The sequence below is a fragment of the Xenopus laevis genome, chromosome 3S (assembly GCF_017654675.1).
Source record: "Xenopus laevis strain J_2021 chromosome 3S, Xenopus_laevis_v10.1, whole genome shotgun sequence".
NCBI lineage: Eukaryota > Metazoa > Chordata > Amphibia > Anura > Pipidae > Xenopus > Xenopus laevis.
In genome coordinates this window covers 1,746,580-1,766,743 of record NC_054376.1, presented here as the reverse complement: position 1 = coordinate 1,766,743, position 20,164 = coordinate 1,746,580, and the positions used below count along the sequence as shown (strand labels likewise).

Here is a 20,164-nt window from a genome sequence, read left to right as displayed (position 1 = left end):
TTTCTTCCACTGAACTTCGCTGAACAGTCCTTGGAACGGATCCCAAAAGAGGCCGGATCTTTCACTTACATTATCCCTACAGTGATCTGCCACCGACGGGGGGGGGGGAAGAATAAAAAGAAAAGCCCAGCTTTTTTGTGGGAAAAAAGATATTTTCGATTTTAGACGCTTAATTGCACAACGTGGTGACTGTGAGGATGGAAAGGGTTAAAAGGACAGGTCTCCCAGCCGAGGTGCAGCCAAAACAAAAAAAACCCTGGAAACCTCCTCGTGTTTTTGTTTTTGAAGAAAGGAGAAGAATGGAAAGGGGGCCGGTGAGAACTAGTCGTTCGGCGAAGAGCGACGTGACTTTAAGAAGGAACGGCCGAGCTTTCTCCAGGGGGCGGCGCTCATAGGGAGAAAATGGAGGACACGCATTCTCCTCGCTCCAAGCACAGTGGATCTGCCGCCGAAATCCCCTAGTGTTTGGGACCAGTCAATCTGATTTCCCCACCACCCCCTTTCCTTTTTTCTCCCCCCCACCACCCTTTTTCCTAGATGCTCTCAGCCGAAAATGCAATGGCAGCAGCTGTTTTTTCTTTCTGCCCCGGCAATGGAGCCGCTCAAATGCTTCTCAGCTCTTGACTCTCTGCCAACTCAGACTTAGAGAAAGGCCCGTGCAGCCTCCAATGGGGTTTTTTGCAGATGCTTCTAAAAAAGAGGGCAGGGGAGGAGAAAAGGGGTGTGGGTGTGAGTTTGGGGAGGTGGGAGCAGCATTTAAGGGCACCCGCTCATGCCGAAACAGTGTAGGGGAAAACTACGTGTCATTTGGGTGTTGACAAGGTGAGACAATGTGACCTCGTGAAAATTGGGGCGCATGGGAAACGGTTAGATTTGTAGGGGGGCATGTGAATATCTGCTGCAGCCACATGCCCAAGTTATAATTTTTTTATTTTTACCCCGTACGTCTAAAAAAAAATTTAATGGCGGACGATGCGGATTAACCCCTCACCTCCCTGAGAGCTTCCGCAGTTTCCAGTTAAAACTCCGGCATGACCGGAAAGCCACCAGTTAAAAACCGCGGTTGTCGACAGACAATAATATCGTTATTTTCTAGAAAACACTGCATTTTGCCCGTGGCGCTACAATTAACCACAATGCACAGTAAGAAAAGAAAAAAAATGGAAGGGTGACTCCTCTCCCATAAATGTTTTTTTAATTTTTTTTAAAAAAAATTATTCCTTTTTAAGTTTTGGGTTTTTTTTTAACGTTACATTCACGTTTCTCCTTGCGTTTTGGAAGCTCACGTGAGACATCAATAAAATTTTTCAGAGCAGATTTTTTGTCTAGGTTAAAAAAAAAAAATAGGACATCAAAGAGAATGTTCTTTCCATCCCCCCCCCTCCCCTGAAGAGACAGGAAAGCTGTGCAAATATTCAAGTGAAATTTTACAATTTTGTTAAAAATGGCGAGAAATCTGCGGGCGAATGTTAGAGGGAGAGAGAGAGAGAGGGTGGCAGTTGTGCAGAGGGAAGGCATGATGGGTCTGTGCGAGGGGCTGTGTGATTAAAGAGAGCAGGGCTGGACCTTGCTTTCATCATCAGCACAAAGGCATCTGATTGGCTGGCACTTTGGCTCCTCCTCTTTGTGAGGCAGACTGCTCGCTTGCTCACAAGGGGGAGATGGGAGTTGGGAAAAAGACTGCTTTTTGCTAGTTACATTCTGCCTGCAAGGGCCTCCCCTTCAGAGTAGAACTTTTTCTACTGCAGCAAATAGCAGAAATTGGTTTTGGGGTTTTTTTTTGCTTTTTTTGCTTTTATTTAAACCCCCCTTTTTTTATATCATGGACTGATGTTTTTTGGGGGGCGGTTAATCCTTCAAAAATTCTGCTTCTTTATTTTTTCTCCTGAGCTGTGGGGGGATTTGTGGTTGTGCCCACTTATTAGAGAAATTGATTTTTTTTCCCTAAGCTTCTCTTCTGCCAATGGGGTATTCGCCATTTGATTCCTTTCTATATTTCCCAATGTGACGCACTTGTCCGCCGCCTATATTTTTTCCCGCGGTTTCCAATAAGAATCAGATTAATCATTTTATTTCCCTTTTCTTTTTTTTTTATATCTCCATTTACAATATTGGGGCTGAAGGGTTGTTTTTTAAACCCCCCCCACCACCAATTGCAATGTATTTTTGGAATGGGAGGGAAATGGCGTGTGCACTGCCTGGGATAGGTGCCAGCGTGAAAACAAAAGACATAAAATAGGCGGCAAACATGGAAAATGGCAGCGCGCACTCATACGCACGCAAAAAAAACGCAATCGACAAATGACTGGTGGTGCGTCAGGCTCTGAGCTGTCGAGGTGTCAAGAAAATGTTTTCCGATTCCGTAAGAATTTTTTTTCAAATTATTATTATTGTGGGTATTGTGAGTTTTTTTTATGGCGGAGGGGGCGGAGGGTGTGTTTGTGTGTGTGCTGAATTATTCATAATGGAGGTGGTGAAGTAAGACCATTAGCACTAGATATGCAGTGTGTCTCTTTGCTAACGTTTCTCAGTCAGGACTAGTTAACTGCCAGGTAAGCTCTGCACTCCCTTCCCCTCTCTCCTGATCTCCCGATGTCTCTCCCAATGTCTCTCCCGATGTCTCTTCCGATGTCTCTTCCGATGTGTCTCTGTTCCATATGGGCCACCCCTCTCAGCCTTCTGTCATTCCTGGGTGCTGGTAGGGAAGGGCTAGTGGTGGCCAAGGGGGGACACATAGTGACAGCGGCTAGTTTCTAGGTAAGAACTGCCTCTTAGTTCTGCTAGGCCTTCAAGCACTTGTAAAACCCCCAAAAAAAATAAAAAATTTGAGCCTGTTCTTGTCTTGCTTTCCACAGGAGGGGGCTGCAAGGTGAAGCTTCTCTCTCTCCCCCATTCCTCCGTCTGTAGGTGCCCAAGGCTGCTTCCCACCTCCTGCAGGGTAAGTCTGTTTCTTCAAATCAATGTTCTGATTTTTATTCATGAATTTTATGCACTATTAACCCCCCGCCCTCCTCACACTGCAGCTGCAAAAAAATTTGGGAAGTCTCTATAAACCCCCCCCTCTGAATACTAAATTACTAAATAAGGAAATTGAATTGTATTTTTTTTTGTCTTCCACTCTTCTGTTCTTCTTCTAGCCGCCGATAAATAAGGATTTTTGAGAAATGTATCTTCCCCTTTAATCCTGCAGATGATAAGTCATATGACTCAATTATCTCCCAAACCTTCTGTCCCCAGTAGCAACTTAATCTGCTTACTTTCATTTTCAGACAGCAAAGGCCATGGAAGGATTTTGTTCTTTCTGTCTATTTCATTGGTTTGCTATTTGTACCCATTGGCATACATACATACATAGCTTTTTTTTTTTTTTTGGGCCTTGCCAGTGACTGAAATGTACAGTAACGTCTTTTTCCCGTCCAATGCCCTTGTAAGATATTAACCCTAACCCTATGTGTAAGATATATAGATTGATACATGTCTTTATGAACACACTTATCTGCGGTTTTTAACGTGACTTCAACAATAAAACAGCTTCGTACACGGGCCATTCTGAAAAATTTATTTGAATTTTTTAACATTTTTAAAAATGTTTTACGGGGCTTAAACCGCGGAAGCCATTAAAGTTCCCCTGCATCGCTCCTTTATTATTTTTTAATTGTGTTTTAAAGAATGACGTTCTTGGCTTTTAATTCGGATCGGGAGTGCCGGTCATCGTCAATGTCATTGTCTTCCATGTTCATGTAAATGTTTTAATGCAACAACGATCTTTTGAAATTGCTTTCCAAATTCTCTGGGGGAGGGGAGTGATATATAAAATATTTTTCTGTTGGGAATACACTGGATGAACGGCTATTCTAATCCAATTCTCATCTGATTTGTGGGTTGCAAAGCCCATAAAGGCAGTTGAGTAGACACAACCCAGATTATATAGGGCAAGATCTGGTGTATTAAGACGACGTCAGCAATGAGTTCACTATTAGCCCATTAGACAATTAGGGGAAGGGCAGATTTAATGAAAGGATGGCCTGGATAAAGTCTCTTTTAGTCCTTCCCATTGTGTCCCCCATGAGCCGGTGCCGTTCAGCATCGAGAGAGAGAGAAGGTGCAGGAACGTCAGAAACACTCGGCTGCACTTGTTGCACTTAATAAAAATTCACACGCTGTTGGGTGGGAGACGCCAAGGGTTTTTGACATCTGATAACGACAGACTGGGGCCTAGACAAGTCCTCTATTATTAACTAAAATAAAGTGAAGAATAATTAGATTTTCCATCTCCTCAGTGGGATTATATCATGTCGTGCGAATGTAAAAACCACAGTATGATTCCGTACCTTGCAGGAAAGGCAAACGTTTTTCCCAGAATTGCTTTGATTTACCTGTATCAGCTACTAGTGTGTATTTGTGTTCGTTTATAGCTGGATGTTTGTCCTCTGTATATTGGGGAGCTGAGATATATATATATATATAACTAAGTTATGAATATGAGATCCCAGTCCCATAGAAATGACAGATTTTACCACTAAATAAAATAAGGAGGATTTATTGTACATAAATTAGTTTGTATTCAAATAACAACGTTTTCGTCAGGAACGGATCTCTCTGTATATAAAAAAAACAAAAATCATTTAACAACTCCCCACGTAAGGTTTTTCCCGGCTGGCCTTCCGATACAGCTGTGTTGCTTATCAAATGGCCGATGGCGATGTTTATAACAGAATATTCATTATCTTTCTGATACGGTGGAATTTTTATTGCCACTTGTCATCAATGTACCTCTTTCTTGATCATCTGATTATTTTTTTCTTTACAGTAATTGACACAAGTCTTAATATTTAACCCTTTCCTGCCTACGGCACGGTAGATGGCTGCTAGCGAAAGACGCAGCGGCTATCGGGGTGTGCCTTAACCTGAGAACATTCGTTATTTTTCTACGTTCTTGTTGTTCATTTTGACTATTTTTTCATGGGTTTACAATACCCCTAGATTTTAAAGAAAATTACATTTTTCATTTACTAGTAAAAAAAATAAAATAATCACATTTACAGAATGGTGAGCAGGATCTATTTTTGCATCATATCTCGACAATCACAGCTCCGAAATGCAGCATTCCGCCTGGCACTGAAATGGTTAATGTACCTGTACAAAAACCAAAGCACGTTCTCTAAACCTTGTCGTGAGGGTAAAATGATTTTACCATGTAGGACTTTTTGTCTTTTTTTGCAGCGGTAAAGAAGTTAATTACACTGTGATACACTTCTGTTGTGTTAGCTTAAGTGGGAGCACTTACCGGACTTACCGGACTAACTGGCATTAGCATCTGCACTTCTGTTGTGTTACAATTATATTCCCAGAGTGCCCTCTTTTTCCCTTTATTCACTGTGTTCATTTACATCACATAATAGCATTGGGGGTATATCCAGCCATTGCTCATTTGTAGAACCCTGTGTGTCTCCCAGGGGATGCTGGGAGTTGTAGGTAAGCAATAGGGTGTAGATACATGCCTCGTTGGTGCTGCCCCCTTGAGTGGAATTTCACCCCTAACAACTTTTTTGTTTTTAAAAAAATGAGAAAATGGTCTGAATTTTTTTACCCCCCCCAACTCTTATTTAAAAAATGTTTTATGGGATCTCTGGACAGTTTTTAGACATTTTCTATTTTTCATGCTGTAAGCTGTAAATTCTAAGAACGTTGGTTGCAAAACAATCCAATTAGGTTTCTTATCACCTCCAATTGTTTTCTGGAAGCCTTAAGGCAGGGGCACACGGGCAGATTTGGGGAGATTTAGTCGCCTCTACAATCTCCCCGAACTGCCTTCTCCCTGCCTTCCGCCTGCTCTAACGAGAAAACGCCAGCGCAATGGCACTCACAGCGCTTCGATATCCGAAGTCGCCCGAAGTTTCCTCATGAAGAAACTTCGGGCGACTTCGGAAATCGAAGCGCCATGAGTGCATTGGCGCAGGCAATTTTTCATTTTAGCAGGCAGAAGGCAGGGAGAAGGCAGTTCGGGGAGATTGTCGCCCCAAAGTAGAGGCAATTAGTCGCCAGTTCGCTAAATCTCCCCCAATCTGCCAATGTGCCCTTGCCCTTAACGTCTGGTGTTTCCCTTATAAAAAAGACCCCCTTATCCAGAAAAAACTAATTCCCAAGCGTTCTGGATCATAGATCCCATATATATATATATATATATATATCTGTAGAATGTGGGGCAGCAGTCTATAAAAAACAAAATACCACATTAAATCATCAAAACATATCTAGAGTATGGTGGCTACAAAATTATTCCTCAAATTCACATTTTTAAACCAAAGTCCATTCAATAAATGCAGTGTATCCGGCATAACGATCACCATTTAACGATGCAATGATGTGAATTTGACTGTTTAAGAAATATATTGCCGTCGCCATACTCTATATATATATATATATATATATATATAAATGTTAGTTGGAAATGTATAAGCAGAATATTATATTTATATGCATGAAATGACTAATATATACACAAATACACAGTTGGCATATTATATATATAAGATATATATATATATATATAAGATATATATACATATATATATATATATATATATATATATATATATATATATATATATATATATATATATATATATATATATATATTAAAATCAAAAAGAACGAAGGTGCACACTGGGAACCTTTCGAAAATTTTAAAATGAACAGACCGAAAGGTTGACCTTCTTTTAATACATGTTAAATAAAAGTTATGATTAGATTTTAAAATTCTCAGTTCCCAGTGTGCTCCTTTTGATTTTTGTACGAAGCACTAGTGAGTAGGACCTGGGTCATTCTATTAAGTGATGTGCTGAACGTTTTTAGACTTTATATATATATATACTGTAAATATTAGATATTAATATATATTATTAAATTAAGGGCAGATTTATCAAGGGTCGAAGGGAAATTTTAAAGTAAAAAAATTTGAATTTCAAGCTATTTTTGTGTACTTCGACTATCGAATAGGCCAACATTTGATTCGAACTTGATAAAAATTTGACCAATCAAATATCGAAATTTATCATGTGCTGTCTCTTTAAAACTTCGGCTTTTCGCCATTTAAAACCTGCAGAATTGCTGTTTTAGCCTATGGGGGACCTCTTAGAACCTATTTGGAGTCATTTGGTGGACTTTGAAAAATTGTAGTTTTTTTGGAGCAAATGCTTCGATTTGAACGATTCGAATACAGCCTATTTCGATTGGTCTTTTTGTATTCAAATTTCAAAGTTATGGAAGATAAAAAAAAAACTCCCATTACTTTGAAATTCAACCCTTGATAAATCTGCCCCTAAGACTTTGGTATAGGAAGCTCTTCCTACTTTAAAACAAGTGGGGATGCTCTATAGCAGGTATCCCCAACCTTTTGAACCTGTGAGCAACATTCAGAGGTAAAAGGAGTTGGGGAGCAACACTACCATCAAAAATGTTCTTGGGGTGCCAAATAAGGGCTGTGATTGGTCATTTGTTAGTCCCTATGTGGATTGTCAACCTCCATTGAGACTCTGTTTGGCAATGCACCTAGTTTTTATGCAACCAAAACATGCCTTCAAGCCTGGAATTCAAAAATAAGCATCTGCTTTGAGGCCACTGGGAGCAACATCCAAGGGGTTGGAGAGCAACATGTAAATGATTATCTCAGATCACCGTGTTTATTGAATGGTGTACTGTGAAACATCACTGGGAAGGAGGTGTAATGGGAGGGAATTGATGCCCAAACTCAAATTTCTTAAGACATAAAATCCGTAAAGTTTTGGATTTAGGGTTTTAGGGTTGGGAAGTATATTTGGTTCCTCAAGAGTAAATAATTCAGTGTAATAATGTTTATTATACAGTTAGTCTTGTTTAGGGTGTAAACTTGGGACCATTAAATTCAAAAATTAAAATTAAATTCACAGTCATACTGGGCAAAAGATAAAATTAACAGATTTTTATGTTTGTATTGAATTTTGGGGGTTAAACCTTAAAATTATGTTTTATCTAGACCCATAGTTTATTTATCCACCTTCATGGCATTATATTTTGGGTCTCATTCTTACCTACGTACCCCAAGTATAAAGGATTTTTAATTATTTATATTGCCTCAAATGCAACAACTGCCCCCCAAATATTTCAAACAAGGAAATTCATTTAAGATTTTTTTAAAAAGGCTAAATCAGTTTTCAAATTCAGGGTTGTGTCGCCAACATATCATGTTTGAAAATTTTTGTGGGGGGTGAAAAGAATTGACCTTGAGAAATTTGTTGCAGTCGACGCAGGAAAATCGAGGCGGTAAGACGTTCCTCTAGGAACACGAGATCAATGACGATGGTGACATGAGACACAATGAAGCGTTCGTTATTATAATGACAAGCACCTGCTTCTCCAGACAGAACGATTTGGGGAAAACCTTGGGGGGGGCATTTATGAATATGTATAAGTAGATTATAAGGATTTCTGTTCTTTCTAATTTGGGTGGATTGTGATTTTTTATTTTTTTTTGAGGGTATGGGATTTACATGAACTATTTTGGGAAAGGACACCCCAACCTCAAATTTTTTTGACTAGATATGTAATTAGCATCTTTTCCAAAAAGTTTAGAGAAATAAGAGATAAAAATAACTTGCTGGTTACCAACTGGCCTTGGGCAAACTGTCACGGTTGGCACCCTAAATCCAGAACCAATGGCAGGCACCCTGGTCTCGGCTCGTGCTTCTACCTGTAGCAGCCGCCTTTGGCCTCGGGAGGAGCCCTCAGATGCCACCAGGTCTTATAAAGAGAGGTGCAAGGCAAGGGGTTCTGGACAAGCGAAGGGGCATATCTGTAAAGCAAAGTCTTAGGGGCAGAAGGTCGCGGTACAAGGCGTTAAACAGAATCGTAGTCAGATCAGGCCGGGTCGGGGCAGGCAGAGTACAAACGAAGTCAGGCAAGCAGGGGTCAAACCAGGAAGTCAATCAGAAGGGTTAAGCAGAAGAGGTAGTCGATTATCAGGCAGGAGTCAATATACAGAAGGTAGAGTCGTCAAAAGCCAGTTAAGGGTCACAACAGGAATCAGATCAGATAATAAACAGAAGCTCAATAGCACAAAGCACCATGATAACGGGCAATGATCACAAGCCCCAGTGCCCTTTAAATACCTTTAAATTTTCATGCCAATGCGCGCTGGCGTCATTACACCAGTGTGACTGTGGCTATAAAATGCGCAGAGACGCGCCGCATGCGACTTAAGGAACCGGCGTTTGAGGAGGAAAGATGTAGTGTGGTGGGTGTCCCTGCCAATGGCGCGGCCGGCATCCCCGCCACACCACTGGACCACCCGGGTGAATTTTTATTACACAAACTATCCAGAGCCAATCAAACACACTCAGAGATCACAGGGAGCCAATGGAGATTGAATGAAGAGGAAACATTTTGCCTACCACTGCAGGTGATGACTCCATATGGTGCTACCATGACATTAACTGCAAATAAGATGCATCCGTTTATGGGATGTAAAGACATTCTTCATTTCAATTTAATTTCTAAAAAGTGAGTTATGACATTGTACCGTCTCTTGGCAGAAGTGGTCAGAATCAGACCAGCAAAGGATGGGTTTTTTTATTGTCGGGGGCAGAAGGGACAGACTGGGGCAGAAAGGATGGAACTGACTGTGCGTTGGTATATTTGATAGAAGAAGATTGGAGATGGGTACAGGGGAGCTCTCTAGCTGCTAGCCTGTTAGCAGTCTTGTGTCTGGCTGTGCTCTCTCGTGATAAAAAAATTTCGAACAGAGTCAACAGGGAAGCCATTTTGTAAGAGCTGAACACAGTGCTGTGGGGATCAGGCAATCTGAGCGATGAGTTGGAGCTTTGTTGTTGAAATTCCACACTTTAAGACCAAAAAATGTAGATTTTATTTTAGCATATGTCATGTCTCTCCTGTCATTGCCTTGTCATATGGTGTCTATAACCCTAGTCCTAACCCTAACCATAACCCTAATGCTAACCCTAACCTTAACCCTAATCCTAACCCTTACGTTAACCCTAACCTTAACCCTAATCCTAACCCTTACTTTAACCCTAATCCTAACCTTAATCCTAAACATTACCTTAACCCTATTCCTAACCCTAATTTTAACCCTAACCCTAATAAACATAAAATACAATAATGGTAGAAAGGACCACATTCTTTTCGTTAAGGCACAATTATATATATATATATATATATATATATATAAATATATATATATATATATATATATATATATATATATTACTAACCAGGTTGGGGTCTCTATTGAGAAGCTGCCTGTTTGAATATTAGGAAATGCAGGATAAAACCATATTTTTGCAGGATTCAAACTTGGCAAAATTCAGAGTGCCAGCCCAAACCAAACCTGAACCTTTAGGGGCAGATTTACATAGGGTCGAATATCGAGGGTTAATTAACCCTCAATATTCAACTGCCAAAGTTAAATCCTTCGACTTTGAATATCGAAGTATTTACCGCAATCATTCGATTCAAAGGATTTTAATCCATCGATCTAACGATTTTTATTCGGCCAAAAAAAAGCTTACAAAGCCTATGGGCACCTTCCCCATAGGCTAACATTGAGGTTCGGTAGGTTTTAGATGGCGAAATAGGGGGTCGAATTTTTTTTAAAGAGACAGTACTTCGATTATCGAATAGTCGAACGATTTTTAGTTCAAATCGTATAATTCGAAGTCGTAGTCAAAGGTCGAAGTAGCCAATTCGATGGTCAAAGTAGCCCAAAAAATCATTCAAATTCAAACTTTTTTTTATTCTATTCCTTCACTCGAACTAAGTAAATGTGCCCCTTAATGTCAATGTTTGTGGATAAATCCGTTTTCACGAAAACATAAATTAGGGCTCGGATTCAGTTCAGAGCTTGGACATGGTTTCTGGAAGATACAGATAAATCCAAAACTGACGGATTTAATATCTTTGCAGAAAAGACTTTTTATCTGACAAAAATAAAATTTTGCATTGACTTTATTCTCAACTCTGCTTCTATATAAATATATTAGATATGTTGATTGTAACAAGGGTTTTGACATTTTTTGGGACATACAATATATTTCCCAAACTGCATTTTCAGTCTTACATAAGTCTCCATTGTGTCTAATGGCTACAATTATCCTTTTGAACTGCCATAGTCCTTGTGTAGAGTTATTTTCTCTTAACAAGAAGCCAATAGGAGGCATGATGGCTGTTTACAGGGGGAGGGCCAGGGATTCCAGGACAGTCTGATGGCAGCCTATAGGGGAAGGGATGTGGAGTCTGTGGCTCAAGCAGTGGGTGGGACTAGAACACTCTGATGGCAGCCTATAGGGGAAGGAGTGTGGAGTCTATGACTCAAGCAGTGGGTGGGACTAGAGCACTCTGATGGCAGCCTATAGGGGAAGGGGTTGGAGTCTTCGACTCAAGCAGTGGGTGGGACTAGAACTCTCTGATGGCAGCCTACAGGAGGAAAGGTGTGGAGTCTGTGACTCAAGCAGTGTGTGGGACTAGAACACTCTGATGGAAGCTTACAGTGGCTTATGGGGGGCAAAGGAATAAGTCGTTTTTATTTATTCATTAGGCTGCAAAGAATATAAATCATATATTAATGTGGTTATCTTGTAAACTGATCAAACTTTGTGAGGTGTGTAAGTTGTTTTATCACTCTTCCTCTCAGTGTATCTATCCCTTTATCCATCTGTTTGTCTGTTCTATCTGTCTGTCTGAATTCTGAGGTTTCAGCAGATCCCCCGGCAGTTCAGGTTCCCTAGAGTTACAGATTTTTCTGTATGCGGTGGGCCGGCAGTTTGCTGAAAATGCAGCTTTTTAAGTAAATCCCCTCAGGAAAAGATCTATATTTAGCATGAAAGAAATGCTGCTGGGATGGGTTCTAGGAAAGACCTGGGATTACAATTTCTGGAGAAGTCGTGAGTTTCTGGGGGGGGGGATCATACACTGCCAGAATTTCCTAGAAACAGCCCCTTATCCACTTATAGGACTAGCAAATAAAAGCCCCAAAAAAAGAGCAAGTGATTCGCACCATGCATCGGCAGCCGGCGCCTTTATGCTGACGAGGGAGAGGCATTCTCTGGAATGTAGAACGTGGCATCAGTGCAAGAACTTTACCTGTGCAGGCATTTTAATGATGATTTATTGATCTTTCTCATTGGGGGCTCTTTTTTCTCATTGGCAGATATGGATATAATGGCATTTGTGTGCATGTAACCAATCAGAACATTAGAATATCCCCAGGTTTAGACCAACCTGTAGCCAATCAGATCATTAGAACATTCCCAGGGTTAGCCAACCTGGAGCCAACCAGAGCATTAGAACATTCCCGGGGTAGACCAACCTGTAGCCAATCAGAGCATTAGAACATTCCCAGGTTTAGACCAACCTGGAGCCAATCAGAGCATTAGAACAGTCCCAGGGTTAGCCAACCTGGAGCCAATCAGAGCATTAGAACATTCCCAGGGTTAGCCAACATGGAGCCAATCAGAGCATTAGAACATTCCCAGGGTTAGCCAACCTGGAGCCAATCAGAGCATTAGAACATTCCCAGGGTTAGACCAACCTGGAGCCAATCAGAGCATTAGAACCTTTCCAGGGCTAGAGAGTGAGTGTCCATTGGTGCATTTCTATGTGCCCAAAATTGTAATTAATTCAAATATATATTCCAGTTACTGGCAGCCATGTCATACTCTCCACTCTCTGGGTGTCTCCTCCCTCGATACATTACTAGTGCAAACTTGGCACAATCACTGAATATTCATGAATCTTTCTTCTATTCACAGGTGAGAATGGTTTCACAGATGGGAAAGAGTGTGGTTACAGGGAACGGTTTGATGAATATGAAAATAGATCACGTTTCCCAGCATTCCCCTGTGATGGGCATCCCATGAGCCTCAGCACAATTACCTGGCAATGTGTGAGTTTGTGATCCACCTGTGATCTTCCTTTTGTTGGTTGTCTGCAGAGTTTTACTGTATCTCGTAATGACATCACAATGGGAATTCCCAATAACCATCAAGGATAAGGACAGTTGGAACCATCCCTTTAAGAGATTCACAGAACTTGCCTTTAAGAGATGTGGTGATGCCCAACCTTAAGGATATCTGGGATTTCACTGGGAAGACTTTGGCAACTCCCCTTTTAGGGTTGTGAGACATTTTGTGCTTTAAGGATGTGCAACTTCATTCCCTTATTGTCTCCTCACTATAGTAGTGACCCCCGGAATGTGATCTCCTCACCACAGGTAGGTGCACTTTCACTTACTGCTCATGCTCCCCAATAATAATAATCAGATTTAGTGTGATCCCTATTAGTGACACGTGTACCCAAACTGTAAGGTGCCCCCTAATGGGTAATTATTGTATCAGAACTACCCCAATGTTTCTATATATCTGTAACCTTGTTATGAGCTAAGGGGGCCCAGTCTGAAGGTCAGTTAGGGGGAGATTTGGGGTGAGTGTTTATTTGTACCCTGGGTACCCCTGGAACTATAGCAGGGTGACACCCCAATGTTTCTATATATCTGTAACCTTGTTATGAGTTAAGGGGGCCCAGTCTGAAGGTCAGTTAGGGGGAGATTTGGGGTGAGTGATTATTTGTACCCTGGGTACCCCTGGAACTATAGCAGGGTGACACCCCAATGTTTCTATATATCTATAACCTTGTTATGAGCTAAGGGGGTCCTGTCTGAAGGTCAGTTAGGGGGAGATTTGGGGTGAGTGCTTATTTGTACCCTGGGTACCCCTGGAACTAGCAGAGGTACCCAGGTTTATATGTATATTGACATCTCTTGGGTGAATAATTGTACCTCCTAAGTGGAGTGGGAATGGCTGCACATTGAAATAAACATATTGTTACTAATCCAGCACTACATTGCTACACTGTTAGTAATTGCTACATGGGGCCGTTATACATTATTAGTGCACTAAACAGATATACTTTGTATTGGGGTGGAGTGTTCAGTGTTACAAAGTGAGATCGTTGACTGTATATAGTAAGTTCACAATTAGTGCACATTCAGCAGAATGCCTGTAGTAGTGCAGTAGTGCTGCGAGTTGGTTATAGGCTCATCTGTTAGTAATTACCCTATCACACGCTGTTCTGAAGGAGGAATGAGACAACTAAGACAGGTCTGGAACTAGGATAAGATTAGAAGAGGGATGTGTCTAGGGTGCGACAGTGCGGGTGTAGGTAAGTACTTCATGTGTCACCTACTCCTAGGAAATACACACAGCAGCTCCTCGCTGACCCAATACAAACTTATTTTAGACCCCACTTTCTCCAGCAAGACAGATCCATTACACAAACATTCTGACACAACCAATGTGCAAGTCCAACTTTCCCTTTTCATCTAAACTAAATTGGATGTAATTGGATGATGTGTCAGAGATTGTTTGTAATCTGCACCTTGTCCATTCGTAGTAACTGGGGGTAAAACGACTGTATTTATGTGTCAGTGTATTTGCCACTGGGACAGAATGTTCTGTTATACAGATAGCAAATCTCAGCTGCCATAAAGCAGGACAGGACTGCTGCTTACAATGGGGATCAGATAGGATCTGTGCAGCCACTGGGACAGAATGTTCTGTTATACAGATAGCTAGAATCTCAGCTGCCATAAAGCAGGACAGGACTGCTGCTTACAATGGGGATCAGATAGGATCTGTGCAGCCACTGGGACAGAATGTTCTGTTATACAGATAGCTAGAATCTCAGCTGCCATAAAGCAGGACAGGACTGCTGCTTACAATGGGGATCAGATAGGATCTGTGCAGCCACTGGGACAGAATGTTCTGTTATACAGATAGCTAGAATCTCAGCTGCCATAAAGCAGGACAGGACTGCTGCTTACAATGGGGATCAGATAGGATCTGTGCAGCCACTGGGACAGAATGTTCTGTTATACAGATAGCTAGAATCTCAGCTGCCATAAAGCAGGACAGGACTGCTGCTTACAATGGGGATCAGATAAGATAACTGCTATTATAAGGTGAACTTTCTTTTTTATGCCACTGGCCCTTTAACTGCAGTCAGGGAGGCTGTTTTGCGTGCGCTGGGTATGAGGAAGCCCCAGAGATATGAAGCAGTGAGGGGAAAAAGCCGCAGCTGCACATGGAGTGGAAAAAGAACAGGAGTGAATTCAGTGCAAGAGACGCAGCTCAGACATAAGCCAGAAGGCAGGCGGGAGAGTAGGAAGCCTTGAACTTGAAAATGAGGCATTTAAAGAGGACGGATCAGTAAAAGAACTAAAAGAGAAGTTTTGTGGGGTTTTGTCTGATAGAGGGAGCAAATATTTCTACCAACAAAATTAAAGTTATTGTGTCACCTCCACCTGGTATTTAATGTAAGTGTATAATATATAGACACAGCCCCCCATCTTTCCACTGTCACCCCCATATCATATATCCACATAATGTAAGTGTATAATATATAGACACAGCCCCCCATCTTTCCCCTGTCACCCCCATATCATATATGCACATAATGTAAGTGTATAATATATAGGCACAGCCCCCCATCTTTCCTCTGTCACCCCCATATCATATATGCACATAATGTAAGTGTATAATATACAGGCACAGCCCCCCATCTTTCCTCTGCACCCCCATATCATATATGCACATAATGTAAGTGTATAATATATAGGCACAGCCCCCCATCTTCCCCTGTCACCCCCATATCATATATGCACATAATGTAAGTGTATAATATATAGGCACAGCCCCCCATCTTTCCCCTGTCACCCCCATATCATATATGCACATAATGTAAGTGTATAATATATAGACACAGCCCCCCATCTTTCCCCTGTCACCCCCATATCATATATGCACATAATGTAAGTGTATAATATATAGGCACAGCCCCCCATCTTTCCCCTGTCACCCCCATATCATATATGCACATAATGTAAGTGTATAATATATAGGCACAGCCCCCCCATCTTTCCCCTGTCACCCCCATATCATATATGCACATAATGTAAGTGTATAATATATAGGCACAGCCCCCCATCTTTCCCCTGTCACCCCCATATCATATATGCACATAATGTAAGTGTATAATATATAGGCACAGCCCCCCATCTTTCCCCTGTCACCCCCATATCATATATGCACATAATGTAAGTGTATAATATATAGGCACAGCCCCCCATCTTTCCTCTGTCACCCCCATATCATATATGCACATAATGTAAGTGTATAATATATAGGCACAGCCCCCCATCTTTCCTCTGTCACCCCCATATCATATATGCACATAATGTAAGTGTATAATATATAGGCACAGATATACTGCCCCAATGAGTAACATGTTGGATGTGTAGGTTCCTGTTACATTGTCCTTATAGGAATGTTTAGACTGATCAGAGTTGGCACTTTATTATTATTATTATTTTTATTATTAGGGCCCTGCTTTGTGTGTTTCTTATTTATAGACTGTGAGGTTCCCAATGGCCACTAAGCAGTGTTAATAGGGACACTGTGCTGTTTTCTATAGCAAATTATTTTACAGACTATGGATTTTAGGGCCACTTACCCCCCTGCATTTCCATAGATAGGAATGTTATGGGCCTTTTAGATTCTGTCTCGTGGTATCTGTTGCCTCTCAGTCTGTTGGTCTGATCTCTGTGTTTCCTGCTCAAACCACAACTTGTGAGTTAATACAGGGCGAGTCTTGTGTCCCATCACCTGATGCATCTGCCTCTCCTCTCGGCCTGATGTAAATACTCATCAACTAAACAGCTCTAGATAGCTACAATCTCAGCTGCCATAAAGCAGGACAGGACTGCTGCTTACAATGGGGATCAGATAGGATCTGTGCAGCCACTGGGACAGGGTAGTAAGAAACATGAAACAGATACATTTCTCTTGGAGACAGTGTTGCAATAATAATGTTAGAAACAAACATCATTGGTGGAAACAACACTTCCTTATAAAGGGGTTTATTCTGTGCCAATGACACCAGGATGACCCTGCAGTCCCCAAAATACAGAAACAACTCCCTGTGACCCTGTATGAGAACCAATAGAATTATCTGTATTCTGTATCGTCATGAAGCCACATTGATGAGTGTGTCTTGCACCGAGCCCTCTAGTCACATGTCTGCAATCAGCCCCACCCCCAAGCTGGCTGAGAATTATGGGAGTTGTAGGCTGATGAGAAGCTGAATCTTGCCCCGGGCTGAATGTGGGAGTGAGTTTATGGGTTTGGTTGCTGCACAGACTGGGTTTATCTAAGGACAGTCGGAGTCTTGTGCCGCAGGGGTTCAACCTCTGTTTCTCATTAACGAGTCAGACGCAATGACACCAGCTGCCCCTGCCTGGGGCACAATATCTGGGTATAAACAACACACATGACTTGTTCACATAGGGGGGAAACTGCCTGTTTATATTCTGTGCAGTGCTGGTTCTGACTCCTGAAACACTGTAGCCGGCGAGGCCTGGACCGATTGTTCTGTTTCTTTAGCTTCAGTTTCTCATGATGTTCTTTGTCAGACCAGACTGTTTGATCTAACAGGTTATTCAAGGTCAACTAAAAAGTCTTTAAAATGTGTCAGCGGGTACAGCCACCCTGATGGTTATCTTGTGGGCGGTCTCCCATATGAACACGCCCCCATCTCTGTGACATTAACCCTGAGTATGCTCCGAGGGATGAAAGGACCCAGTGGCAATAAAAAAAGCGACAATTTGGGCCCATGAAGCTGTAGGGCAATCCTGTGCTCTGAGACACACATAACAAGATTTATTTTAGTTACCCTTTAATTTCATAGCACTTGTAGGGAACCTATTGCCTTCATACAGTTCCAACTCTGTAAACTGAATTATGTGTCCCAGTTCTAACCCAAATCTACTGTTTCTTCTACTAGAGCCCCCCGTGATGGATGATCCCCCCGAGTACAGGCAGAAAGGAGCGACACTTGGTATGTACTGTACCCACATATATATATAACATATATATATATACATGTATGAACCCCGTAATGGGAGAGCGATCACAGGACTGCGTTTACTAGTGGCAGGAGGAGCTTTAACTGTCTTGACTCCACCCCTAGCGCCCCCTGATAGAGTGTATTAAAGCTCATCTACCTTTGGACCTGTTATGTAGAAGGCTGGAAAAACTCCATAAATGTGTGCAAATTCTTATATTTCTTGCCCATTTTAGAATAAGATCCATTAATGTTCCCTTTGGGTGTCATGTGACGTTAGTGATAAATTCTGGTTTAAATTTTGGGTGTATTTAATGAGACTCCAAGTTGGTCTGGATTTCATTTTTATCTTGTTGTTGAACCAAATCTTGATCTTGTTCTTGAATTTACAGTGAGATATGTTGATGTTCCTCATGGATGTCATGTGAGAGATAAATTCTGATTGAAATTTCGGCTGAATTCAATGGGACTCACTTATACCCCAAGTTTGTCTGAATTTAAGTTTTATCTTTTTGTTGATCCAAAGACAGTCTGTGAATTTTCCCTTTTCTTGGCCATTTAGCTTGAGATCTGTTGATGTTCCTCGTGGATGTCATGTGATATTAGGGAGAAGTTGTGATTGAAATTTAGGGTGTATTCAATGGGACTCACTAATACCCCAAGTTTGTCTTGATTTCATTTTTATTGTTTTGTTGAACCAAAGACAGTCTGTGAATTTTCCCTTTTCTTGGCCATTTAGCTTGATATCTGTTGATGTTCCTCATGGATGTCATGTGATGTTAGGGAGAAATTGTGATTGAAATTTTGGGTGTATTCTATGGGACTGATTAGTACCCCAAGTTTGTCTTGATTTCATTTTTACTGTTTTGTTGACCCAAAGACTGTGAATTTTCCATTTTCTTGGCCATTTAGCTTGAGATTTGTTGATGTTCCTCATGGATGTCATGTGATGTTTGGTAAGAATTTCTAATTACTGCAATTTTGGGTGTATTCTGTGGGATTCAATCCCAGATTCATTGGCCTTTCTCTTTTTTGCTGCACTGAATCGCTAATTTTTGGAATGGGAAAAATTCTCCCAAAAAAGTTTTGGCCAAATATTTAACTGAATCTCAACCATAATTCAAACCTGACAATAGAAATTTCTGCAAACAAATTTTCAATTTCCCATTCAACTGTCCAGATCTTTAGAAGCAAATGGTTTCAGCCGAACTGAATCTGAACCCTAAAGATTCGGACTCTTCTGATAAGAAATTTCTGGGATCCGGTGGAATCTGGAACCAGTTGTGGATTTGGCGTAAATCTGAAATATTTCGATTGACTGTAGCAAAGAGAAGAGAATGGATGGGGTGGGGGAGTTGTTTCCAAAACGGAGGGATTTTTTATGACAAGAGTAAACTTTTGGCACAAAAAGATCGGAAATTGAAAATTGATTTAAGACTTTCTCTCGAGCTGTAACGCGCCCCGTGTCCTTGGGCTGCCGGAGGGATACAGGTCCCGTACCAAATTACTGTTAAAACAAAACCTTATACCTTGATGAAATGAATGTTTTACAGCCGCCCGAGCCCTGCGCCTCCTTCTCTATAAACGCACCCCAATGTTGCCTGCCGCAGCCCATCTGCAATGACAAAATGGAAATTTCCTTTAGAACGAGCCAGTTACAAATTTCAAGCCACCGAAAATGACTAGTAATTTGGCAGCCAAAAGAGGTGCGAGAAAAGTCAGTATTGTATAAGGAATAGAGGATTAATCGCGAGCCTCTATGCGACCTATCTATGGCGAGTGAGCGTAGATCGAGTTATCTGCTGATCGTTTAGAGGCGTTTTTGTTTTGTGATTCTTCTCGCATTCTGTCCTGAGATAGAATCACACATCCTACTGCCTGGGGATGGTCTCAGAACCAAGACAGATAGGCATAGGGTCGCCACCCTTTAAATTAGAGTGATTAGTGCCGACATCTGAACTTAGGTGTAGGACGACCAAATCCTATGTTTTGCCTCATTTCGTATCTCATAGGAGTAGAGGAGGCCAACACCTCTGAGGGATCTGCGAGAGTATATAATCATTACGACAGATATTAGGAGTACTACGCCACTCATAATATTGTGGGATGAACAGTGAGTCTAACAAGAGTGAGACAGTGTTTACGCCACAATTAGCAGTGGCGAGATTCTATGTAATCGATAGAAGATGGACGATGAGCACAAAGCGACAGAATA

General features: G+C 41.4%; 1 long non-coding RNA gene across 2 annotated transcripts in view; it reads left to right on the top strand.

The window, feature by feature from the left end:
* Nucleotides 1-712: 712 nt before the first annotated feature.
* The window catches only part of LOC121402086, a 35,437-nt gene continuing 15,985 nt past the window's right edge, over nt 713-20,164 (top strand). For both annotated transcript variants that reach the window (XR_005966528.1, XR_005966529.1), the window contains exons 1-4: nt 713-2,362; nt 2,856-2,938; nt 12,804-13,264; nt 17,890-17,943. This is a non-coding gene — a long non-coding RNA (uncharacterized LOC121402086). The remainder of the gene's footprint in view (nt 2,363-2,855; nt 2,939-12,803; nt 13,265-17,889; nt 17,944-20,164) is intronic.